General features: G+C 38.8%; 1 protein-coding gene across 5 annotated transcripts in view; it reads left to right on the forward strand.

Moving 5' to 3' along the window:
- b3galt1a (UDP-Gal:betaGlcNAc beta 1,3-galactosyltransferase, polypeptide 1a) overlaps positions 1-27,527 on the forward strand; it is a 240,692-nt gene that overhangs the window by 110,312 nt on the left and 102,853 nt on the right. For all 5 annotated transcript variants that reach the window (XM_041781535.1, XM_041781538.1, XM_041781537.1 and 2 more), the window contains one exon: positions 11,419-11,472. The gene's annotated coding sequence lies outside the window, so the exon portion shown is untranslated. The remainder of the gene's footprint in view (positions 1-11,418; positions 11,473-27,527) is intronic.

Consider the following 27,527-nt stretch of genomic DNA (forward strand, 5'->3'; position numbering starts at 1 on the left):
GCAAATCTCGTGGATTGAGCTGTGGAGCGACAAATCAAGTAGAACCCACGTCAGTGGATGATGAAGAGGAACCCAACCCAGTCCCAACAAAGCCTCTGGTGACAAGAAAGAGGGCTCGGGATGTATTAATGCAAGAACACAGGAGACAAGGACTTGATTGTAGATCCCCCGTGAGGAAAAGGAGAAAGACCTTGAGATGGGAGACTCAAGGTGTGACCTGGTCATGCAACAGTCATTCCTGGACTACCGCGAATCCTCTTTATCGAACTGTGGCGCGCCAAGTGCCGATCAACCCATGCCAGCGCCGCAGGAAAAGGGATCCAGCCCAGTCCTCATTAAACAAAAGATCTGATGGTGGAGGACAGTTTCCACAGATAAAGAGGAGACGCAGAGAAGGATCCCAAGCAACTCTCAAGGGCGCCTTCCCACTGTGGAACAAGAGGAGGAAGGGTACAGCGAAAAGTCATCAGAGTTATCAATTGACGACAGCAAATCTCCTTGATCGAACTGTGGCGCGCCAAGTGCAGATTAACCCATGCCATGGCCGCAGGAAAAGGGATCCAGCCCAGTCCTCATTAAACAAAAGATCTGATGATGGAGGACAGTTTCCACAGATAAAGAGGAGATGCAGAGAAGGATCCCAAGCAACTCTCAAGGGTGCCTTCCCACTGTGGAACAAGAGGTTGAAGGGGAGAGCAAGACATCATCAGAGTTATCGGGTGACGACCGGCCAGACATTTCACTGAGAGAAAAGAGGAGGACGTAGCATCAGACTGAATGTCTGATTGTGTCACCTCTGAAAAAAATAAAATAAAAAAAAGATATTAGAGAGTGATTTTTCAGTTGTGTAAAGCCAGTTTAAACTATTACAGAACAGTTGACATGTGTCACAAAAATGTTGGATAAATTGATCACAATGGAAGCAAAATAAGGTTGGGTTAACTTGATCAATTCTGGGTTTATAGTAGAGTAACCCTCGGATGCCAAACCATAAATCTGTGAAATAGCTCCACTTTTTCAGACTCTATCAGGACTACTTTTTGCATCCATGTCCCTTAGATGTTGAACTATCCAGCAGCTCTAGCATGCTGAGATTTGCAGCCCTGAGTATGGTAATTGCTGGATGAAAAACCATGTTTGGCACATACATTCATTGTTTTATAATCCAATTACTACCCACTTAATTTATCATCAGGTCCAGAAATAAAGAATATAATGAATGATCCAGCTGGTAAGTAGTAAGCTCTTTACAGTTGGCATCATAGCCTGACTAAATTGGCTAAATTAGTCAATTGGACGACAATGAATAAACAGCTTTTGTACTGATAATTTAATTCATTTTATGAAAGCTTTAAAATATCAAATATTGTGCTGATTTTATCCTGTTAAATCTAACGCATTGCTAGTTGTTTGTGCAGAATATGATTTTAAAAAATCCACATTTTGGTCTTTTTGAAGTATTTTTCTGCTCAGACTGTTGTCTTGGAAAAACAAGCAATTTAAGGATGTTTTGTTTCACCCTCAGAGGAGTTTTTCCTCCCTGTTTTATTTTGCTCACACCAACTTTCTCTCTATCTGCTTCCAGAATCATTTCTCACTTACTGTAAAGTCGACTGTGTTTACTCTTTGCCAGTTTATACAAGTGAATCCAACAATGAAAGCAATGCATCATACTTTAGAGTTGTGGGTATTACAGTTGTGCTTCAGCACAGCTGCTATAGGTGTTGCAGAATGATTCATGAGTGTCTGAAATATCAATTTAACATTCAATATGGAGTCAGCTTCTGAGTCAGAGTTAAATATTGGCTGGAGTTAGAAATTAACCAACCAACAAATGTGGGGGTTTTGGAGCAGTCTCGACTCTCAGTCTACCAGTCATGATGGTGGGTAAATAGAAGTAACGTAAAAGAATGATTTGTGACAGAAAGGTGAATGATTGTCATGAAAGAGTGACCGCCCAATGTTTCCAGTAGGCCACTGATCATCAACTGGCAGCCCGGGGGCCAAATCAGGCCCCCCAAAGCTTCCTGTCTGGCCCCCAAAAGATCATTCAATTCAGAAAAGCAGGAAAAGACAATGTTGGGGTTTTAGGAGTATCTTTTGGTTTTAAATGTCTGCAGCTCTTAAATCCACCCCCAAAGCAATTAATAGTCAAATAGTTTTAGAATGACTTCACATTTGATTTGTTTTTCAGCAATTCACTTGTAAATATTTTTTAAAAATGTGTTAAAACTGGCAAAAATGGCTGGATAAAGTGGTAAAAGGGGTTACAGAGTCGCAAAAATGGGTGATAAGTGGCCAAATGGGCTGTGGAGTGGCACAAGGGGACAAAAACTTTCAGGAAAAGTGGTGAAAAGAGGTTAAAATGTGGCAAAAAAGGGTAAAAAAAGGAAAATCAAAAATCGGTTCACAGTGGCAAAAATGGTGAAAAAGTAAAGAAAAGTGGCAAAAATGGATGATGGCATGACACAAATGGTAAGACAGGCAAGAAAAGTGGTTTAAAGGAGTTAAAGAATGGCAAAAAATTGGGTTAAAGAGGCAAAAAAAAAGAGCAAAAAGTATCAAAAATGGGTTAAAAGTGGCAAAATATTGCAAAAATAGCCAACAGCAAAGTCGTGAAAAGGCCCACAGAATTGGCAGGAGCCCAGCCTATGTGGGCACGCCCGTCTCCTTGTGGTCTACAACATTATAGATCGGGATAGATCTCACTGGTAATACCTAAAAATGTCCTGCATTTTAAAAGAAAATACAAATACTAATAGAATAATATGTTGATCAGAAGAATTTATTGATTTAATTTTTCTTTATTTGGAAGTCCGGCCCCCAGAGACTCTGTCAGACTAAATCTGGCCCTTGTGCAAATATACTTGGATACTGGATGCTTGTGTTCTTCTCTGTTGCTTGTGTCCTCCACCTTGCTCAGTGCGCGCCTCTCCACCTCATCCTCATTGGAGGATGAGGTGGAGAGGCGTGCACTGAGCAAGGTGGAGGCCATTCTGAGAAACACAGATCATCCACTTCATATCTCCCTCGGTGAGCAAAGAAACAACAGTGGTGGACGGCTCCTATTCCTGCACTGCAGGACAGAAAGATTTAGAAAATCTTTCATACCATCAGCTATTAGACTTTATAATCCTACAGTAAACAGATGAGAATCCCAGACAAGTGAATTTCCCTTCGGGGATGAATAAAGTTCTTGTATTGTATTGACAAGGAAAGAAAATCAAGGGAGATTACAAGGCACCAGGAGTGTCTGATAAGGTTTTTTTTCATAAAGTCCCAGTAAAGTAATGAAAAAAATCTGTATTTTAGGTTTGTAGTATGATAGGCCCCTGTGTTGTGAACCACCAGGTCAAATTTCAGTCTTTATAAACATCTCAAAGTTTGTAAAATTAAGCTACAAAATCATGAAAAATGAGGCTGTAAAATCTGCTCTAGGATGGTGCAGATGTGTCAGTTGAATGTGCCAAAGCCAGTCATGAGAACTGCAATCCTAAAAAGTCTCAGTTTCATTTTCTCACCCTGTATGTAACACTTCAGGAATTTCAAATATTTCATTTTCTGAGTTAAGTGAAGTTCCTGTTTATGAGACATCTTTGTCGTCAAGTTGCTAATAGTCCATTTCCTGATGATGCTCTTCAAAACAAAAGTCTTTAATGATAATTAGAATTAGATGCTTTTATTGTGACAGTCTTGAAAGGAGAAGACCATGTCTGTCATCAGGTACTTTCCTTAACTTGAGTATCATGATGCTAGCTTACAGATGGTATTGGACTGTAGCTGCTTTGAGAGAGACAAAGCCACAATTTGCTTCTTTAATTAACCAAGACTAAAGGTGAGTGAAATACGGATTAAAACTCACATTCAGCAGGTAAGATGTTTGTTCATCCTACGCCTCATTCAAGTGAAAAAGCGCTCCAGCAATTAGCCTGCCCCTGAACTTACAGTGAACCATGGCCAGAGCTCAGCTGCCTGTCTCTGTGCTGTTTTCTCTCTCTGTGGTGATACTTTAAATGATCTGTAGGCCACCATTTGGCAAATTTACCTCACAGTGAGTAAAAACGCAGCATGTAGCCAGCTGATCATTTTTAATGAAGACAGTGACATCAGCTAACAAAAGACTGTATTAAGATGAACTGCCCAGTGATTTGATATTGTTGTTGTAGAAGGGTGGGGTAATTCCCCATTGGGACATCATTGGGTGACACATTTGCCCTGTCTAAATTAATCCACGCCAGGAAAGAGGTGAAAAACACTCTTACGCTCTAAATCCCAAATTCAGTCATACATAGATCTCGGTGTTTTCACGTTTACAGCAACCTTATTCCAACATATCTGGTGTGTTAAGACACTTTACAGTGACTTTAATAAGAAAAAAGCAGCATTCTGCATGGCTCATCTCAACACACAAGAACATTCAGAAACTATCGGACCAGGCAAGAACTTTCAGCACAACCCCTGTCTTTTTTTGTTTCAAGGATTTGTCAGTCTCAACAGGAAATGTCTGCATAGGTATGAAAACAGACGGTGATTCTTCCAGCAGAGTCTGTCGATCAGATCAATGAAGGAAGTTCTGCCATCCTTGAGAAGTTGTCTGACTCTTATCTGGGTAAAATAGAGTCTCCGTCCTTCTCTCATTGCTCTTTTTCAGTCAACAGAAGTCTCTGTTCTACTGACAGCTGAAACCTCATAATGTGCTTCCAATTTTTTTATTTAACCCTCTGATATCATTCAGGATGTTTTAGTCTACAAGGGTGAGTTTTCCCTTAGATTTTGTGATCTGTGTTGCCACAGAGTGGCATGGTTTTTTGATAGGAGTAAATGGGACTTTTTTGTACATGTATGGCTAACAGCCGTTACTACGTGTTTAGAAAATTGTTAATGTAACACTACGAAAACACTAATCATAATCTTTGAAATAGCTACACTATAAATGTGAAAAAATACCCCAGCCTCCCATCATATACAGACACATCTCCAGATACTGTAATATCATGAAAAGGTTCTTTTTTCCCCTGTGATTCTATTAAAAAACTTGTTTGAAAATTAGAGCTTACAGCTCATGGAAATCAAAAATCCACAATTTCAAAGTATTAGAATCCCACAAAACAGCTATCAAGAAAAATTATAATACAGAAATGTTGACCTTCTGAAAAATTCTGCTCATTTATGCACTTTGTACTTAGTACACAAATTCCTGCGTCTATGTGATGTGTCATGGAGGCAATCAGTCCGTGGCACTGCTGCGGTGTTATGAAGCCCAGGTTGCTCTGATATCAACCTTCAGCTCGTCTGTGTCGTTGGGGTCTGGTGTCTCTCTCACCACAATAGCCCAGAGATTCTCTACAGGGTTCGGGTCAGACCAGTTCGGCCCAATCAAACTCAGTAAGAGCATGGACTGGTAGTTTTGGCTTCACTGTGGGCAGGTGCTAAGTCCTGCTGGAAAAGGAAATCAGAATCCCCATAAAGCGTCTCAGCATATGAAAGCATTAAGGTCTCTAAAATCTCCTGTAGACGGCTGACAGCACCTCAAACCGTCACTGACTGTGGAAACCAAAAACACTTCACTTCAAGCACCTTGGATTCTGCACCTCTCAGATCCTCCTCCAGACTCCTGGACCTTGATTTACAAATAAAATCAAAATTTACTTTAATCTAGAAACAGGACTTTGGACCACTAAGCAGTAGTCCAGTTCTTTCTCTCCTTAGTCCACTGAAGACGGATGCGGTTCAGGACTGGCTTGACACTATGAGCACGACACTTGTAGTCCATTTCCTGGACCCATCTGTGCGGTTGCTCTTAATCCACTGACTCCAGTCTCAGTCCAGTCCTTGTGAAGCTCCGGTAAGTTCTTGAATCTGCTTTGTTTGACAGTCCTCTGAAGGCTGAGCTCATCCCTGTTGCTTGTGCTAATTTTCTCACCACATTTTCCATGAATCTGCATTGACACAGTCTCTGAAACAGCCTGACCTTTCAGCAGTGACCTTCTGTGGCTTACCTTCTTTGTGGACGTCGTCAGTGATTGTCCTCTGGACATTTATCAAGTCATGAGTCTTCCCCATGATTGTGGTTGTGTTTACTGAACCAGAGAGAATGAAGGCTCAGGAAACCTTTGCATATCAGGCTTTTTCACAGTGTTCTAATATTCTGAGTAGGGCTGCAACGATTAGTCACCGTAATCGTTTATGTTGACTATAAAAATTAGTCAACACAGAAATTCAAGTGTTGACGCATCGTATTATTGTTTTTGATATTGGTAAAATCAAATACCAGCCGGTAAAAACTCATGTGTACTTGCAGTTCACTACTCACAGAAGAGAGCCAGCCTCACACCAGAACATGCTGACATGCTCACGTTTCTGCAGTGCAGTTTAAAGAAATTATAATCTATCGTTCAGTCACTTGAGCTGGAAGTTTGATTAGTTTACATCAAGCTTCATTTGTACTTTAGGACTTTGGATGGGCTATTTGCTTTATTTACTTTTATGGACATACCAGTCACTTTAAAGAAAGCCATCCTTTAGTTATTTGTAACCTGCAAGGCAGGTGAACTGCTACTGTTTACGTAAAATGGGAATCCAAATAGTATGCCAAATAACCACGATCAATCAACTAATCGGAAAATTTATTGATAGATTAGTCGACATAATAAATAATCATTAGTTGCAGCCCTAATTCTGAGGTGGTGGATTTTTGATTTTTTGTGAGCTGTACGCTGTAATCATGTATTCAGACTGGCATTTTAAGAGTCAAAATCCTGGAAATAACACCGTATAATACATTTGATTCAAAGATTTAAGCTGAAAAAGTGAAAAATTAATAACCTGTCAAAGTGTTTTTGAATGGCTTTTAAATCTGACACTAAATTAAAACCAATAATTCATCAGAACCAGCCTTGTGGCTAATCTTTGATATAGCCAGGACTATGCTTGAAAAAGTCCCCAAGTCACCTGACATTTATTTATTTTTTAGATACTTAACTTTGTGTGGTTTTTATTTACCTAAAATAATGACTTCTGGTATTCAAAGTGGCATTTAATGGGTTACTATCCCTGAAAGATTTAATTATTTGATATGTTGAATCAGGACTGAAGTTGATGAAAAGAATTCATTTTTAAAAGTTTGTGGAAAAATCTTTTTCATAAGTTTTCAGTGACATTTTTGGTCCTGGACAGCTTTTACAATATTTGAATGATAGCAGAGGTTGAAAATACTCTGGGACTCGAACCATTTTATAGTAATACATAACAGTAATTACCCTGCTTTACAGTTGAGGTTTAGTTTAAGTTGAAGCACTCTTTGTAGAGATGGAGGCTTTAAGCAGCTTCAAAATAATTCAATAAAATACATGAAAATGTTTAAATCCACCTGCTACAATGGTAAGAGGTTAAAGAAGTTAATTTCCAACCCAGCTGGGTAAACTCAGGCAGCCTTGGACGTGTTTTTTACCAAGAAGAAGGACACTCTTCTTTATCCTGAAATAAAATATTTTCTTGTGGAATGTGTTAATTAGACCCGTGAGTTCTCAGCCGTCCTGAAACGAATGAACAACCTTTGAAAAAAGGATGAAAAATTTGTCACGTATAGACCCAGGCGTCTGCCACAGAAGCTTATTAATCAAGCCAGAAACTCAATTTGATTCCAGCAAATTTTATATGACCTTTTTGTGGGCGTAAGTGAGCTTTGAATGATAAGTTCTCATAAAAGAGCAAACATCAATAGATCCCTCCACCTTTTCCCGCCTGTTTGTTGTTGTCGTGGTTTGGAGATAGCGGCGAGGGCTGCAGAATACAGATGAGCTATTGGCTGATTACACTTAAAACTTCCCTCATGGTCTGCGTCAGGATCAATTTGAGGCGAGGCGAGACCATCGGGATGTCTGCTGCTTTTATAAACAGAACTGATCCATTTTGTAAATATACAGAGGACTGCATTAGAGACATCATTTTAAGATGTTATTTGAAGCCAGCAGTACGAGGAGACAGGGCGTTTTCTTAGTTTAGACGCCACAGCTGAACTCTTTTAAGGCTGCATTTACATTCTTAAGCTTAAGGTCTCTTCTTTGGAACAAAACAATATCTGAAGAACTGATGAGAAAAAGGGGTTTGATGTTAAATATCAAAAACAAGACATGAAAAGAGGCAGAACTGCCTGTATTTCTTGTCTTGTTGTATAGGAGCTATTGATATTCCCTCAGTATTCATAATTCAGAGGCTCTTTCTTTCATTAGAACACTTGATAACTGAGTTAGGAGAGGTCAAGAGCTTCATTGCTGCCTAATAGTCCAACCTTGTTTGTCTGATTTCTCAGACACACTTCATAGATTTCCTTCAAACTTTGCACAAATGTCCACTCCTACTAAAAGACTAATGACGAAAGGTCGTTTGGACTCACTACTCTAAGAAGGGAAGAAAGAAATTCCTTTTCCTTTGTCCTCAAAGTCTGTACCAACCTCCACTCGGACTCAAGGATGAACTGGTAAGATTTTGAAGGTGAAAGGACAGGACAGTTGAACACATTCATTTTACCCTCTACCTTTACAAACATTCCAGGGCTGGCTGCCAGGAAGCATCTCCACAACATGATGCTGCCACCACTAGTGGTGGGACAAAAAATCAACAGCATCGTATCGCGATATTTTGTCTGGTGATATATTGTATTGTCTCATCCAACAAGTATTGATTTTTTCAAAGTAATTGCTAATATGAACTGGAGTCTATGATAATGGAAAAACAAAATCAATTGTTTGTCCAGTGAGGTCGACAGAGGTGACGGTCACAGAACGAGAGTAAGTTAGTACAACAAACATGGCAGCACCAGGGGAAGGACATTCGGAATGCAAGGAGGGCGCGAATGAGAGCGACATCACACAAGAGGTTTGCAAGAAGTGCTACATGAAAACAAAACACTGCGGAAATATGACAAACATGAGGACAAGACTAATGCTACATCAGCGAAACAGTTGAAAAATGGTATAGATTGCGATATATCACAATATATGGTATCGCGATACTCTCTGTATTTCAAAATGTTAGATATTGCAATAATACCGAATCGAGACCCAAGTATGGTGATAATATCGTATGGTAGGGCCACCAGTGATTCCCACCCCTAGCCACCACCATGCTTACAATGAGGGAAGTGTGTTTGTCTGATGGCCAGAAAGCCCCAGTTTTGTCTCAACAGACTAAAGAACTTTATTCCTCTTGACCATGGAGTTTCAAGTCGAGATTTAATCCGAGTTTTCTTCAACAGTGGTTCCTCTTTGCCACTCTCCCATAAAGATTTGACTGGTGAAGAACCTGGGCAACAGTTGTTGTCTGCAGAGTCTCCAATCTTAGCTGCTGAAGCCTGTAATTTTCACAGAGAAGGTCAGTGATCATCAACTGACAAAACACACATCAGGCCTGCCAGCTTTCCATACGGCCCTCACAGATTATCAAAATGTGCAGAGAAAAGTATAAAAGGTTGATCCATTTTACATAAATCTAGAGATGGGAACAATTAATCGATGATCGATAAGAATTTGGTCGATCATGGGGAATTTAGTCGATCTGATGTTGGCATTTATTAAAGAGACTAAATACGTCTTACTTTGCACTGCACAACAATATCTACCGTCATGACATTGTGAGTGGGACCATGCCTTCTTTATGTTTGTTTTAAGAGCCCTAGGCTTTCGAAGGGTGAAAATAAATAAATCATTGAGAAACACACACATTTGTTGCCTGTTTTGTTATATAGGGAACCAAAGTAAGGTCTATGCCACAGCTGCCCTAAATTAACAGCATTGGTAATTACCAAAATCATTTTTTATGTTTCTGCAATGGTTAATACACCAATATGTTGAAGCTCTTTAACCCAAATGATATTTTTAATGCTAAAATATGATTATTATTGTTATCCATGAATTTTCAAATTTACTGATTTACAAAAAACTGAAAAAATAGTAAAGCACATTATTATTTCTTGATGAATATGTCAAATTATAGTTATTTACTTGCATTCCTGAACAGAAAAATTAGTTTTAGTGGTTGAATGTTATGCTTGATTATTTTCTGACTTCTCAGAGAAGCCCAATGAGCCGGCTCAAATTTGGGTGAATTCAGTTTGAAATCCTTCATTCCTGTTCAAAATGGTAAAATGTGGAGAGCTCACTGAAAATGAAAGAGTCCGCATTAAAACACTTCATAATGGCGGATGGTCTTTGAGACAAATATGACAGGTGGTCTAATAAATTTGTTAAGCATTGTATATGCCCATGTATTTATGTTTTCCTATACATAACGATTAATCAATTAATTGACCGTTAACATTATAGATGCTCGAGTTGGCAGGTTTCTTCCAAAAGCCCATCCCTACATAAATCCATCTGTCATTCATTAGTAGTGAAAATGATGCGTGATAAACACATACTCATTAGTCTGTTCTTAATGGAAGCTGCAGTTTTCCACTTCAGACACTTTGAAAGTTCTTTTTTTTCTGCCAAAAAAACCACAACCCTGCCCTTTTTCCCAAAAATCAAAATACAGCATTTTAGCATCAATCCCAGCGATGGAAAACATGCCAAGCACGGAAATATGTAGCCAAAATTTCACAGTCGCCCCCTAGTGGCAGTTGAAGTTTAGGCAATTGTTGCATGGTCACTCAGTTTGTGAGGACGGCAGATGTCCACTTACTTATACTTTTCAGTAACCTTTTCTCTGAGTTGCTTAAAGTGTTCTTTTGTCTTCATGGTGCAATGGTAGCCAGGGATACAGATTAACAAGTGACTGGACCTTCAAGAATACTTTTAATAGACGCTGTATGTCCTTTATATCCTTGTTTTGTCAGTTAAAACAATATGGAATAAAAGTTTGTGGTTAAAAACCAGAACGTTTTTGGGCTGGATTATCATGAGGTGTTGAGTCTTTAAAGAGTATGAACCTGAAAGTTTAACAAGTTTATTTTAAAGTATATATCCTCTCAGCAATTCGAGCTGCTTCAAACATCTATAATAACAACATTTAACAGTCATTTCACCATTGCCTTGAGTGGAGGAGAGAGTTTACTTTCACTTTCGCTCTTGTGTTCCTCTGGTTCTATAATAATCTATAATAATAACTTTCTTTACTTGCAACTTGTCATTTCTTTTGTGGTGTCAAGTAGACCTTTACATAATTTCCAAGCTCTTCATTCACCACTTAGTTTGATAAATCCATATCAGACAAAAGATGATCATTTTTATATTTTTCACTCTTTTCAAACCTCAAAGAAGCTTCAAAGCAGGTATTTGAAGGTGCAAACCCGCCACACTCTTGAAGCATCTTCTCAGCTCCGTCTAAAACCCGTCCTTCTTTTTCCACCCTCCGTTTTCTCTTAAAGTGTCATATCATCTTCCCTGACCCGGCTCTGCCTTTTCTTCTTTTCTTCCGCAGATGCTGTGAGGAGACGGAGCCCATATTGGCTCGGATGAACGCCAGCTGTGTCAGGTACGCCATGCTACACTGGCCTCAGCTCCCTGTCCGTTTGTCAAATAGCTGCTCAGTCAGGGATGTAGCCTATTCCTGGTTTTAAAGGGGGCCTTTTATAATGGGTAGACACGGTGGTCCTGTAATTCACACAGCTGCCTGCTGGACGAGGAGATAGAAAAGTGAGACAGAAGCTTAGAGAGAAAACTTATTGTTGCCTCTGAGGTTCACTGCTCCAATCTGGCTGTTTAATGAAGCGGAGGCTTTATCGCGCTCGCATGTGTTCGAGTCTTCTGGGTTCCTTTTGTCATCAAAGGGAATTAGAAATTAATTATTGAAGAGAAAATACAGCACATGGTGCATTCCACTGCTTCATGTCAGCTATGCTGCAAACTAGATATGATGGAGGAGGAGATTAAGGGTGCTGTTTGTCGTGTGGTATCACAGCTTGTTTATATCATGGAGGAATTTTTTATTCGGAGCAAAACAGTGAACTTAATGGAACTCAAGGTAAGTCATTGTTTCAAATACCTGAGCAGACTTTCCTGCGTCTTTGGGGAAGAGGGTGTTCTCATAAGAAATGCTGCTGTTTCTCACTTTTTCTCTTTATTTTCCTGTTGGAGCGTCTGTCTGAATGCAGTGCATAAAAGCATGCCTTGATATCTTACAACAATAATGGCAAGCTAATTCAGTGATAACTCCTAACGTAGACGCTCCTATCAACTGACATTTTTGGACAAGTTACTTCAGGGTGAGACTTTTTACCCTCACTGTTCAGGAAACATCAGAAGAGACAGAATAAGGTTTCTTTCCCTGATGAAAAGAAAGCAGCACACTGACCTGGAACACATGTCTCACAACCTACTAACACAAATATATCTGTAATATATGGATAGAGTCAGAAACCAGAGAGAGAGGGGGGCTAGAAAGGAGTCTCAGGCGTAACTGCTAGGCTACTAGCGTTCCAGTTATACTGTTCTTTAAGGCCAGGCTATGAACATACAAGAAAATACTTTTAAAAAGGCTCCCCAACCCTTCTATGGACTAGAGTTTACCACACTAGTCAGAAGAAACAGAAGGACATCAGGAGTCCACCCCCAGAATAGTACAAGCCTCCAGTATTAAATCTCTGCAATCTGGTGATCATTAAGCAACATCATGTGGTTGGAACGCTATAATGGCAGAGAAATGCTGAATTTATGAGATTATAAAGCTGTAAATGGACAAGAATTAAAACTCATTTTTTAACATTTTAAGTCGTAGGTTTATACCAAAACAATTCCCAACTCTAAGCTTAAAAAGTCTTAAAGTTATGGCCAAAACTTTGATTTTTTTGTTATTTTATATTTTTCAAAAAAGTTTTTTATGAACAGTCCAATATCAAATAATTTTTCTTTTGCATAAAGGTCTCATTTTGAATTTTCACAGATGTGCTCATGCATTGAATACAGAAAGGTTATATATAGAAACTAGAACAGAATATATCCAGGTAAGAATAATGAAAAGTCAACTTTACAGAACCAAAAAGTAACCTGAAAATAAAAAGCAAAAGAATATTTATTAATAGAAATTATATCTAGAAAAAGTACAAAAGAAATTGATAGTATTGATAGAAACAAAATAATCCCCAAATAAGTTATCAAATAAACAACTGGGTTAAAAAAATGTTTAAAAAAAAAAAAAAAAATTTACTTTAAACTTTGAAGTTTAAAAACTAAATTTACAACCTTAACATTTCAAAATTTTAAAACATCATAATTTGGAGGAAGAAAAACTTTATTATTTTTAGGGCTCATAGTAGTAAATTTATGAGAAAACAACATTTAATATTTTAAGTTTTACAAGTCAGAAAAAAATGAAACAAAGAAAGACTTGAAATAAAAGAAGATAAAATTCATAACAATTAAAAAAAAAACTTTTTTTTTTCAATTTTAAAAACCTGAGAGAAATAGAAAAACAACCCTCAAAATTTTAATTTTGAAAGTCATAAATTTTGGAGGGAAAAGCATTGAAGTTTTCAGTTTTAAAAAGTTGCAAATTCAAAAGAAAAAATAATAATATTTTAAAAAGTCAGAACTTTGCAGGAAACAAACTTGGAACACTTGCATTTAAAAATTCATAATATTTTTTGTTAGAAAGTGGGGAATTTTAAAGAATTGAACACATTTTTTAAAAGTTTAAAAAGTCTGAAGTTTCAGAGAAAAAAAAAAGAAAATTTAAGGTAAAAGAATTGGAAATTTATTAGAAAGTTACAAAAAAATCTGAATTTTACAAGAAAACAACTTTTAATAATATGAGAAATAAACTTGAAATTTAAGTTTAAATATGAGGCTTTTTAAATCTATTTTTTTTAGAGTGGCCCAAATACACTGCCATATAATTCAATTATCTTGAAGGACAACTAATAATTTTTAAAAGAATAAGTTTTTTTTTTCCCTAAATGTTTAAAACCCAGATTTTTGTAAGATGTCTTTCTTTTTGTTTGGTCATTTTGAGTGAAGAAAAAATTGAGTTTTCATGTGAAGACAAACTCATTTTCTTCAGAGAATTGTTTACAGTTTTAAAAGTCTTCTTTCAGAGTTAGAAACCATCACAATTTGTCAAATCTATTATGTTTGATTTTTCCTCCAGAAGGAGGTTAATTTTGATTTATGTTGCCAAGAAACACTTAGAGTCTTTATTTTATGTTGTAGCGCTGTTGAAGTGATTCTTAAATTAACAGGAAACTCGTGTTTGTTAAGCTGCTTTATTGAGTCAAGAACAGGAAAAAGTAGCTGGCAGTATTTAAGTGAGCAGTCTGCTGTTTGGCTGACAGCTGGCACTCATATAAAGCCCTGAATACTTGTGAATGTAGTGAAGTATTCTGGGAGGTTTTATGTCTTTATAGTTCACATAAAAATGTCAGATCTCTAGTCTGGGCTCTGGATTTTGGTCTGGATCAGCAATGATTTCATCATTCATGCATGAAAATGAAGTCCAGTAAAGTGAACCTGGTTATTTCAGTGTAGTTATTGCCACTGTGTAACTTTGTAGCAAACAAAAACTCCACTCTTTTAAACTTCTCCTCTCAGATTTCGTCTCAGATTTTAGTTTCTCTCGTGTATTTTCACAGATTCTGAATGACGTGTCTTCAAATGAGACGTTGAGCAGAGTCGTGCCTCTGTCTGCTCTTTCCCCTCGCGTCTCTCCTCCTCGGCGTCCTGCCTGCGTGTGCGATAGCCTACAGAGACACAAACAGTTAGCGTACATATGTCAGCTGCTCCATGTGAGCTAAAGTTCAATCCCCCGCTCACATGCACGCGTCTTGAACGCCCCAGGCACAGACTTGGGGAAAAGGTCATCTCTCTTGCTAAGTAAATGAGAAAATTGCACTTTTTTGCCTCCCTTAACACAGTGGTCCAAGCTGTTTCTTAGCATTAGCGGGCACTTTTTACCCCTCCATACCTAATCACCGCTCTGCCAGGCAAATGAATACATAAATCATATTACTAATCTGCATGTGATTTGCATTTTATAGCCTTGAAGAGTATTCAAGGCAGACAGAGGCATTGTTTTTCCAGCTGTATTATTTTATTCAGAGCACTAATCAGGCTGAAATTCCATCTTTCTTTGCTCATCAATGAGAGCAGCTTCCAGAATAAATTATATTCATGCGCTAATTGAAATAGATTTTCTATGAGGATGGAAACCCATCTGGTTTAGCGGCTGATGCTAATCTTTTTCCAGCAGCTACACTGAGAGACAACACAGAGGCTTCAAAGCTGTGTCTAATCACATTGTACAAAAGGGCGGCTGGAATCTCTTCTCCATTTAAAGTTGCTCTGCGTACCACGAATGTGAACTCTGAAAGCTCGGGTGATTCATGTCTAACCTCCTGGTGAAATATTTAGTGGCAGGGACTCTGGATGTGGCGACGGGCCTCGGGGAGGAACAGTCAGTATCGGAGAGGCAGTGCAGCCTTCTTTGAACCGACTCCCTAACTTCTCTCATCACAACTCCAGGAGTTAGCGTTAAATTCTGTCTGAATCCCCACGAACAGTGAAGTTTTGTAGCATTTTATTCAGCCTTTGCATTCTAAAAAGCCACTCATTAAATATTCAGTAAACCCTTGAGACGATTTTCTCCAGGCTGTGGATTTTATTTTATTTTATTTTTACTCTTATTTGGTTTGTTAAATAAAGAGACACAGCGGTACTGTTAGAAGCACAGCTACAAATATCAGTTTAATCTGCTGGCTTTGAGTGGAAAAACATGGAATATATCACTGCTCTGACTCCTCTGATACTAGCATTGAACCCTAAGTGCCTAGTATTGATATTTTAGTTTAAAACAAAAAAGACTTCAGAATTAACTCATGTAAAACAATGAAGGGTGATGAGGTGAAATGACCACAAACATCATTTAATAAACCCATAAATCCAGCACTTCAGCTTTTCATGGGCATCTTTATTCTTTAGCTGCTCTGTGGTGATGCATTGTCTTATGATTGTACTGATATAGAATCGCTATCCCAGACTGTGTGTGACTTCTTATCTAACTGTACTACACACTATCCTGTTGTGTCAGATTGTGCCATATGGCAGTGGTTCTCAACCTTAGGGTTGGGACCCCCTTGGGGGTTGCAAGACACCGAGAGGGAGTCTCCAAATGACCTAAAAAAAAAACTAGGAATATTTTTTAAATTACACTGTTGCCACTTTACGCCAATTTTGCCAAATTTAACCCATTTTCCTGATTTTTTCCCACCAATATTAAACACAATTTTTGACCATGTAAACCCTTTCCATCGCTCTTTTCCTGCTTGTTTTTTTCCACTTCTAAACCGAATCTTAGCACTTAAAGGAACACTTTAACATTTTGGCAAATTTGCCCACTGCCATAATCCCTATAGTGTTAGTAGTAGGTTCGTTGCCTCATCAAACTCATCAAATACACAATCTAACAACTCCAAAACGCTCTCGTGGACAAGCTGTGACCTGTACGTTCACCACGCTATGAAATAATAACGTATAATTATGTAACATTACGACACATGAAGCAAATACTCGGAACTACTTTCCGAGCAAACCACTGGGCGGAGTGACACAGTGCGCGCCTGTGGCAGTGCCGTAGTTACTTGGTAGTTCCGGCTTTGCATTTAGCTTTAAAACATCTCCGTCTCGTAATGTTCCATGATTATTTCATAGCGTGGTGAATGTACAGGTCACAACTTGTCCACGAGAGCGTTTTGGAGTTGTTGGATTGTGTTTTTGATGAGTTTGATGAGGGAAAGCCAAAAATACCACCCGTCTCTATGGCGTTAGCTGTGCAGCTGGTATATCGGTCCCCCCAGATCTAGAAACAGCTTGCACCAACAACTAAAGGAAACAAATCTATTACTAAGACTATAGGAATTATGGCAATGGGCGAATTTGCCAAAATGTTGAAGTATCCCTTTAACCCTAATGTTGCCTCTGTTGACCCATTATTGCCACTGTAAACCACTTCATATGCCCTGTTTTTCCTATTTTAACCACATTTCACTATCTGAGTCCTATTTTTGCAAGTTTAACCAATATCTGCCAATATCTGCCTGTTTTCTCTGTCTCAGTCAACACATTTTGCCAGTTTATATTAATTTTTCATCCCATTTTTACCAAATTTTCACCCATTTTTGCCAGTTTAAAGCCTCTCAGTCACTTTTAACTCCCTTTTACCACTATCTATGCCACTGTAACCCATCTTTTGCCTTTTTTTTTCCATTTACATCCAATTTTTGCCACTTCTAACCCATTTCTCTTCCTAAAATCCAGTTCCACCACCTTTTCCACATTTCCTGTGCCATTATTAACCCATTGAAGCAATTTTAAACCATTTTAATTCTTTTTTCACAAAAGAGATTCACATTATTTTTTGCCTTTATTAGGTAGGACAGTGGATAGAGTCGGAAACAGGGAAGAGCGGGGGGAGACATGCAGGAAATAGTGCCATGGGCTGGATTCGAACCCAGGTCGCCTGCGTTCATGGCGTGCACCTTAATCACTCGACTACCGGCGGGCTCAGAGATTCTCATTTTTAAGGCTTTTTACTACACAAATGATAAAAAAAAAGATTTTTTTTTTTTTTTTGATAGGAATGGTTATTTTTTCAGGTTAAATATAAAATATAGATATCAGAGCTTTACTTTAAAATTGACCATGATTTTGCTGACCTAAATGGGCCCCTGGTTTGACTGGACCACAGAAAGCTTTCCCATTTATCCCCACTTATCCCCTGATGGATGGCCTTGTCTGCACATGACTATTCTTAATTGTGCAAGGCTGTGTTCATCCACCTTCAGGTACAGCGAGGGTCCATGGTCTCTAGCACCTTTATTTTGGGGTTTGCGGGCTGAAAAGGTTGAGAACCACTGCCCTATGGTATCATATTTTGCTGTATCATGTTGTGTTGTAATGTTGTATAGTATCTTACTGGCTGCTATGGTGTTGGAACATTAAGTATCATATTGTATCCTGTAGGGCTGGAAAATTTATCGAAATTTAGATTAAATCGCAACATGGCCTTATGTAGGGCTAAACAATTTGTAAAAATAATCTTTTTGCGTTTCTTTTACCCCCAATATTGCAAATGCACTTATTTTTAAGGTTCCTCATCTTACGTATTTTTAAAGCTCACATTTTATACAAAATAACTTTTATAGGCTTTTCTAACAAATATGTGCCCCTGGCCTGTCCACAATCCCCCCAGCTACCAGAAAAATCCATCCCCCTTCCCTCCTTCTCCACCTTTCACAAAATGTGTGCTAAAATAAGCCGTTTTCAGATTTTCCCCTCATGATGCCATGTGGGGAGTTAGCCCCGCCCCCAGGTCCAGTTGGCCCTCCCCGCTAGGAAGAAAGTTCCGCCCTCCTCTCCTGATCCTCCTCTCAGCTGAGAGGAGGATCAGGAGAGCCACACCCGTTTCCTGAGAGGGGCATGGTCAGGGGTGGAGTCAGAGAGCTCGTCCTGAGCAGGGCTGAAACAGAGGGGCTTTTAGAAATGCAAAAATACAATACTGGAGTGTGGGGGGGGGTTTAGCAACAAACTTCACAGGCATGTTTTGTGGACTTCTGAGAACAATATAATCACATCTTAAAGGGGTAAAATATGTGACCTTAAAACAAACACAAACAATAAATCAGTTGATATTATACCCAGCACAGTCTTAGATACATTAAACTAGGAGTGAAAATTTTAAAATATATATATGTAATTGCAATTTGGGCTCATATTGCAAATTTGATATTAATTGCCATATAAGAGGGGATGGTCATTTTTATGTTTCTTCTTATTTGTATCATGAAAAACAAATGAACAAGAAAAGTAGGATTTTTGTAAACCATACTAAGAAAAGACACTTGAATGTTTGCATAAAACTGATATTTAGACACATCTCAGGTCAAAGACTGACTAGGATATGAAAATAACAGAAAATATTGTGATGTAGTCTAATATAGAATGATGTATTATTGGTTTGTTGAGAAATACATAAGATGATGAACTTATTCAAACACAATACTGAGAGAAAAAAATCACAATTACATTATTTTCCCAAGCTTTCAGATGGCGTAGAGCGCGTTTGGGAAAGGGCGGAGCCTTTGAAAAAAAACTCGGAGGGTGATTGGACGAACATTCTGTCTGTCACATCTTTACTGGCCAGTCAGAGCAACACAACACTGACGATTAGACTCGCGTTTCCACAAAGAAAAGAACTCAATGCTGGTCTTTGTTCTTCTCATTAAGGAGAAAATGAAGGTTAGCAGTGACATGGATATTTACCTGCTTCATAAGGCTTCTCCTGCCTGGGTGTGTGTTCGTGCTTTGCTGTTTACCTTTTTAGTTTGGAATTTAAAAAGATTTTCTTTCAAAATGTGCCGATTTTAGATACGGGGCATATGTTGGCGTTTAAATGTGCTCTCTGTAAAATCAGGGATTTGCTTTAGATTTCCTCATAATTCTGCATATCAAACCGTCTGAATCTCTGTGATAAATGGAGTCATTCCTCATCCAAGTATGAGTCTACCTCCACAGCAACTGGCTAATTGAACACCTCAGCAGGCGCTTCATCATGTCTCAGGACCAATTTCTCCATCTTTTGCCCTATGAATACATTACACTGATGACTCATACATCTTTCACAGATGTCCTTGCATCTCGCCGTGTCCTCCCATTGAAGTAGGTGCACTTTGTCACGCATGGTTCCCCTCCTTCACCAACGCTGAGAGAGATCCACACAGGTGCCAAATGGCAGGGCGTTATTTAGATAGCCGGGAGCACACAATGCTTTGTACAGTTGTGGAGAAGCCTCAGAGATTAACACCTCTGTCTTGGCGTTGAGGTTGTAAGTCATTAGTCGATTCTGCTGATCAATCAGGGGTGAATTATCGAGGGTCATTAGGAACATAAACCTTGAATGGTGGCCTCAGGGGGGAATCCATTTTGGCGCAGTGGGAGGTGAGGGGCTTTTAGATTCCTTTGACTCTACATACTCCATTTAATGACCGTTTTAGTCAATGAAAGTAGTAATTTATTCCCAAAGAACCTAATGGTGCTGTATTTACCATCAAACATCCTCTGTTCTGTAGAAATGCTTCAACAATCAGAGCTGCTGTGGTCACATCCTCAGGACTTGACTTGAACTGCGAGCAGATTTACTCACACAGCAGCGCTCACAGATGGACGGCACGATTTGGAGGCAATGATAAAACCATTAGGCCTTTATTGCACGGTCGACTCGCTCACTGACTGGCATTGTTTGGCATTATTCCATCACAAAGGCTCTATTTGTGATTATGGCATGGGAACAACAATAAAGCCTCTTAAAGTGTCTTCAGATCAATGAAGTGAGTCCTTTATAAGCTTTCCAAACATCGCGGCGGGAAAGGGCAATCTGGGAAGATTATACTTGTCAGATTAAATGAAAACTGCGGTGGGCTTTCAATTGAAGCCCTGGCTTTGAACAATCTCAAAACAGAGGCAGCGAGGCTGCTCACAGGTTTTTCTTTGGCTTGATTTATAATGCCTCCAGGGTTCAAAGCAGAGCTCTATATGATGAGAAGGCAATAAATTCAAGCCCAGGTTATCTATCTGCGCTGCAGCGCTGCCTCTCTGCTGATGTACAAGATTTCAGATCATATCTAGGGTCGACCAGGTGAAGGATCACGCTGGGGTCAAGTGCTGAATGCAAATAAGGGTATTATTTATTTAACTTGTTGATGGGGGGAGGCTTCAGCGTCAGGACAGCTCTGATAGCATCAGCTAAACTGTGAGGGACCTACTTTCACCTCTTAACCTCCTTTCCAATGCATTAATGCATTTCCATCCATTATACAAAGCCATTAAGGAGATAGAGAAACAGGGCAGGACCCTTTTCAAGAGTTTACTCTGATTAAGAGTCGTCAGAGCAAAATCACACTGATCATGTGAGAACTGATTTACAATCCTATCATAAGAGTTGGATTAAAAGAGATGATCCGTACAGGCCATGTTTAATACCCGTTTACATGCTTATTTGTTTTTTTTTACCATCAATCTGAGGGAAGCTGACACCTAGCTTCAGTGTCATCTGGTGGCATTAAAACTGACAGATGTTCAAGCCTTCTTCCCAGTGCTGGATGAACAGAGCTCAAATTTGCCAGAGGATTTTTTAAAATGTTTAGAATTGTTCGCTCAGTTCCTTCAATTATCCTAAAATGGCCATACTACACAAAAACTGACACATTTACTCCTAAGGACAAAAAATGTCCCATTGAAAACCATTAATAATGCTACTTTTATGCCACATTTATCTGAAAAAACGAATGCATTCCTTTATGTTAAGATTTCATTTAGGACCACTAGCTTTCAGTTTGTATTTTATATATTTGTCCACCAGCTGGCGATACATTTTCCCATTCAAAGCATGCTGTAAAATTTCACACTTTTTACTGTGCATCTTAGTGCAGTGGTTCTCCGTTGGTCTAGAGCCAGGACCCACCGCCACCTCCTTGTCAACCGATCGCAATCCAGATTTCTGAAATCATTCAATCATTACCAAGAGTTTCTGATCAAAAACGTTACTATTTGGATTAAATCATAAATTAAAAAAGAGAAAGAGCCAAACAAACATGTTTGAAGAAGCATCATTACAGAAGGACATGTATGCATACATTTTATTTCACCTCAGAGAGCATGGGAGTTTAGTTATTTCTCAAGGAATTTCCTCATTATCTCAGGGAAACCAATTTTATCATGGGGGTTAAAAACCTTGAGAAAAGACCTGAATGTGCTCGTTATCACTTAAAAAAGTTGATTTAAAAAATGTATCCATGTTCTGTAGGTCCACACACTTTTTAAAGACTTTTGGTCGCATTTTTTTTTTTTTTCCTGGCATCCTTTTCGCAACCCACTGGAAAGAGCTTCGTGACCCACTTTTGGGTCCTGACCCACCAGTTGAGAACCACTGTCTTAGTGTGTGTGTTTTATCTGAGTTTTGTTCTTTTAGAAACAGTGGAGTGATGTAAACCTACCGACCCTTAAAGGGTTAAATTCCCAAAAATTTAACTTTTATTTGATATGTATGTTTCAGGCTGAAGTCGTTTTAAAAGACTGACTCGTTTAACCCTTTAAACCTACCATTGTGCAAGTCTGCCAGGACATATTCTTACATTTAAGAATACTCTTACATACTGTAGTGCCATTTTTGGGAGTATTTTTATTTGTTTTACATCAATATAACCCTTATATCCCAAGTTTTAATAATATGCATTGACTTATGTCCTAACTACTACAATAAATTGCCTAAAAGTGCAATAAACCTAAAAAAATCTGAAAACCTTTTTTTTTTTTTGCATATATTTCAAAATACAGAAATTGCACAGCTGTATCTCTCAAATTTTAAATGTAAAAACGTTGCACAATATCCTTTGGCACCACAGGAAATTTATTTGGAGTCTGTACATAACTAACTTTATGAGATATCGTCAATTTTGTAACTTGTAAAAAAAAAGAGCCAGATGAGTAGTTGGACTTTTTATCTGAGGCTGTAATTAGTTCAAAAGCTTCGTGGCAGCTCTAAAACTGTTTGGCACGACCAAATCCATAACTACATATGTGTGGAAGTGTGTGAAAGGTGTGTGTGATGGATGTCTGGTGTGTGTGGTTTGTGTGTCTGAGTGTTGTTGTAAAAAAGTAGGGGTGAAATGAGAGCGAGGGCGAGTACGTGTGCAGGCTTAGTTCTTCAGTGTATTCCGTGGAAAAAAATACAACTCCCGGGAAAACACACCACTTCCTGTTGTTGGTGTGGGGAGCCTATGAGGTAGGGACACTTAAGAATCATGTGACGGGTCATGCCCACAACGTGATGACGTTTATTTCAACGTAGGAAGTGCTGCAAATACCCGTGGTCTCGTTTATAAAGATTTTTGTTTTGTGCGCTTTATTATGTATTTTTACAAACCTATCACTGCAACAAAAAAGCGCTCTGAAACATGGTGAATGTGTGAAATGTTAGTGTATCTCCCCAGGTTTTATAAGCTAAAGAATGATCGATCTATCTTATCCTGTTTCAAATCTACCGCCAATCAAAAATGGATATGCTTATCGTGGCACCAGTGCTACGCTGGGTTCTATAGGGTTAAAGTGGAAAAAAATATGAATATATATTATTTTTACAGCTGTTTTTGGGAGGCGGACATTTTTGGTCCTTAGGACAATGAGTGTGAGTTTTTGTTTTAAATCTGACGCTGTAGAAATAATAATGAGGCATTAAAATCATTATTGCTGCCAATCATTGACCCATCTCAAACAGTGATAGAAATAACAAGCAAATACTCCTTGAAGTGTATTTTATGGACATTATTGTAGTTTTTTTGTTTGTTTGTTTGTTTTTAATAAAAAAAATGCTTATATAAACATATTGGCCTTTAAAGGGTAAAAAACCACAAAATATGATTAATATTTGATATGTATTTCAGGCTGAATTTGCTTTTAAAGACGGACTCATTTAAAGTGGAAAAATATGAATATGTAATATTTTTACAGCAGTTTTTGAGCATTTTTTGTCCTTAGTGATGAATGTGTTAGGATATTAAAGGATATTAAAGGGCTAACATTTTATCTATGTTTTGCACATCCACGTTTCAGGAGTATATTTCCCCTGTTTTTGAAAGTATAACAAAACTACTTCAGTGTATTCATGGAACAGCTTTGATAGTCACATCCGGTTAAGTCAGTGGTTTTGTTATTTCCCTGGCAGCAGTGCCACGTATGGTGCAAACACAGAAGCACAGAGGGAAGGACCCAAAGGCAGACTGCACCTGCTTAGCTGGTGTGCTTCAGCTAAATTTATTGTGAAAAGGCCAAAACATAACGCCTACGTAGCTGCAAGGCAGTTAAGGGTAAAAATATATTATTTCTTTTTCACAAAAGGAGGAAAAAGTCTGATGTGAAGGTACAAGTTCAGCAAGCAGGGGAAATAAAAGGGACAAGATGTGAAACTATGCCTTTTATAACATTGTTGAGATTTTGTGCTGCTCTAATTTCATTCCTAAAGCCGGTTCTAACATTCACCTTGTTGTCTTTAAACCCCTTCCATGCAGATTTCTCTGTATGCTTTGGGTCTTTGTCTTGCTGAAAAACAGATCTGCTCCCAAGCTGTAGTGCTCTTACAGACTGAATGAGATTCATTTGACCCTCTACCTTTACAAGCCTTTACAAGGGCCAGCTGCTGAGAAGCATCCCCACAGCATGATGCTGCCACCCCCTGCTTTACAGTGGGAATGTGCCGTGTTTGGCGTCTGCCCCATTTGGTATCTTTTGTTATTCTTCTTCCATCAAGCTTATAACCCATCCTAGTGAAACAAAAGCTGTCTGATATTATTCCCCTAAATCTTGGGCGTGATTTGCTGAGTCTCTTAAGCTCTACATTAAAGGTTTTACCTCTCAGTTTATTGGATAATGTTTCATTCAACATTTAACGTCTTAAATTATGAACAGCTTTGCAACCCTTTGATCACAGAGCTGTAGCTGAATAATAATTGAATGAAAAATGAAGTTTTAAACTGGTACTAAATTCCCTTTTTCTCCTTTTACTCAGTGCTGGCAGAGCAAATTAAAGCAGCTCCTTAAATGTCAATGAGATCAATCAATAAGTCTGCGTTTAACCAAGCTGTGTGGAGGTGGTATTTACCTAAACTCAAAGGTCGCACGGTGGTGAATCACTCTGCCTGGACTGTAAAGTGAGCCTCCGTATGCCCTCAAAGGTTGGGCAGTGGTCACTTCCTGTCTGGGAGGTTAAATCTTTTCAAGAAAGAGCAAACAGTCTTGACAGGGGTGTTTGAACCCGGCACTGTCCAGATAAGTCCGGCGTTTAACTCTGTTTCACTCTGTTTGAAGCGGTAGCATATACACGGTTGAGAAGAGAGCTGTGCCGGTCCTCACCAGTCAGAGCATCTCTTGACAAATGAAGGTTTCATATAAAGTGAAGGTCGCGGGCAGCTTTTTGTTTTGAAATCAGTCGAGCGAATCCCCCTTCTCTGAGTCGTATTTCACTTCGCCGCTAATTTAAAGTTTTTCAGCTGACACATCCTCACCAGGAGTCCATAAGCAGTCACTCACCAGCATGAGCTGTCTGCAGTTCGAACCACTTCTGCTTTGTTGGAACATCACAGCTCTGCTCTCACTTGAGCTCCGTTTGACACTCAGCAAACCAAAGACTTGAGTGGAAGCGAGGGTTTTGTTAGTGTGTTTTCCCCCCGCTATGGCTGGGCCCATGGGCGTCACTGTGCTTCATATAGAGTGTGTGATAGAAACTACACACCTCTCTAACAGACTAAACTATCTGAAACTACAAGAATTCTATCAAGTAGAGTATCATTCAACATTACAGGCTCCTAACAATTAAATCTTTTGGGAAAGACCCATTAAAAGATGATTTTCTCCTGATCTTTCCATACATCTGTCCTTTCACTCATACATCCTTCTGGGCCGATAGGGGAGTGTGAGATAGAGGACTGGGTAAGAGCTACAGCTATGAAAATTGGTACACCTATGGATCATGATTAGACAAAAAAAAAAGTCTCTTGAGGACATCCTCTAAAATGTACAGAAAGCACACTACAAACAACTAAAGGTCAAATTTTGACTTTTTTTGGCGATTTACAAGTTTCATGTTTTAACAAACTAGTCCGAGGGATTTTATCTGATTGACTCCAGAATTGTTTTGCTCACTCTAGACAACCTGGAGATCTAAAGTTGTAAGATCTGTGAGTTTTCACCATAGGGCGGAGCCGTGACCAGAGCCTAAACTTGGACTACTTCTCGTACATTTTTTGCATTGAAATTACACCAATAATGCCGCATAACTTTTAAATGCTTATGGCAATCATCACATAACTTCACATGAACGATCACACATTGATCCTGAGTACATTCATGCATCAATATCATTACTCTTGCCACAGCGCCCCCTTCTGGCAATTGAACATTTCCACTTCTGATTTTTTTTATTTTCCCTTTAAATATTCAGTCCCTGCCCACCATTCAGCCTTGGCTTCTGAGTTTTGGTCTGCATATGGGTCATCATGAGACCTACATTTGGAGCCATACCCAAATCCAAACAGGAAGTGGACCAGATTCATCTCAATTTCAGAATAAAGCATTTTTAATGGTGTCAAATGACTTTAACCTTTTATATCTTTTGTAAACACTGTTCTGTGATTTTCTGCTTTCTTACAAGCCCTTATTGCCTCTACTTCTTTACACTGTTGCTGTATAACGTTTCCCAAGTGTTCCATTACCCTTATACAAGCCTCTTAGTTCCAAACACAAAACGAACAGTCTCACTCCAATGGTTCAATAGTCTTAACAACATTTTGGTCCATTACCTCATCAAAACTTGACAGCTTGCCTGTAAATTGGCTATTGATGTTCCTGGTCCCCAGAGGAGACTCCCTAGTGATTTACTAACCTTTAATCAAACATCGCTGTCAACTCAGATAGTCGAACAGACAAACACTGCTCCTGACTGGATGTCAATGAAATCTGCTCTTGATTTTCCTTGTCCCTGGTGGATAAACCCGAATGATTTTGGGGATTTACTCAATGATATACAGAATTCCTTAAGGAAGAAACATTGAAGGCCGATAGGCCACGTTATAGTTAACCTTTAAAAAAGAGAAATACATCATCATATACTTTAGTTAAAAAGATTAATAGTGTCTGCTCTTAAAACTTTCTTCCAAGCTCGCTGGAGAAACTATGGCAGGTGGGAAACTCATGAAAAGACGGTGTTTTTTGACCAATGTATACAATTTGAAATGCAGGATGGTAGATACAAGAATGAGGGTAGAGATTGCCACTGCTAGTGCAGACTATCCTAGTCTTAACCAGAAGTCCATGAACTTAGCTGTAGAAATTCAAAGTCCACAGTGGATGAACCCCAATGATTCTGGTTGGTTTTATGATACCAATAGCTGGACTTCTCCAAAGGAATAAACCCCTATGACTTTAAGACATCATGGCCTTTTTGGGGGGCAAATTTAGGTTAAATGTGTTGGATTTAATGGTGTCTTCCTCTTTGCCTTCTTTCCAAACTTCTTGGGAAACTAAAGCAGCCTTGAAACTCCTAAAAGGAGACAATGTTTAGATGGTTTGTCAAGAGGTTTTGATGGGAATTGCACTTAAAATTTTTAAAATTTCCATGACAATTTCTTTAAACGTTTCTGAGAGTACCTACCAAAACTAGCAATCGAGGGTCCTTTTTTAACAGTTTTTTTTTTTACTGACCAGTAGCCCAAATAGCAACAGTACTAAATTCATTCATGAATTAACTATGAATAACTACACTTTTTGAAAGCTGAGTTCAATTTCACCAGCCACACCCAGGTCTAATTATGGCCAGACCTGTTGAATTAAAAAAAGCGTATCCACTAAAAGCAACGTATCAGGCTGTGAGCTTAAGAAATTCAAGAACAGATGAGAATAAACGTCATTAACATCTATCTATCTACCGTGAGAGCCTTTACCCACAAATGGAGAAAACTTGGAACAGTGGTGAACCTTCACAGGAGTGCCCATCCT

Source organism: Cheilinus undulatus, linkage group 24, assembly GCF_018320785.1.
Source record: "Cheilinus undulatus linkage group 24, ASM1832078v1, whole genome shotgun sequence".
NCBI classification, from domain to species: domain Eukaryota; kingdom Metazoa; phylum Chordata; class Actinopteri; order Labriformes; family Labridae; genus Cheilinus; species Cheilinus undulatus.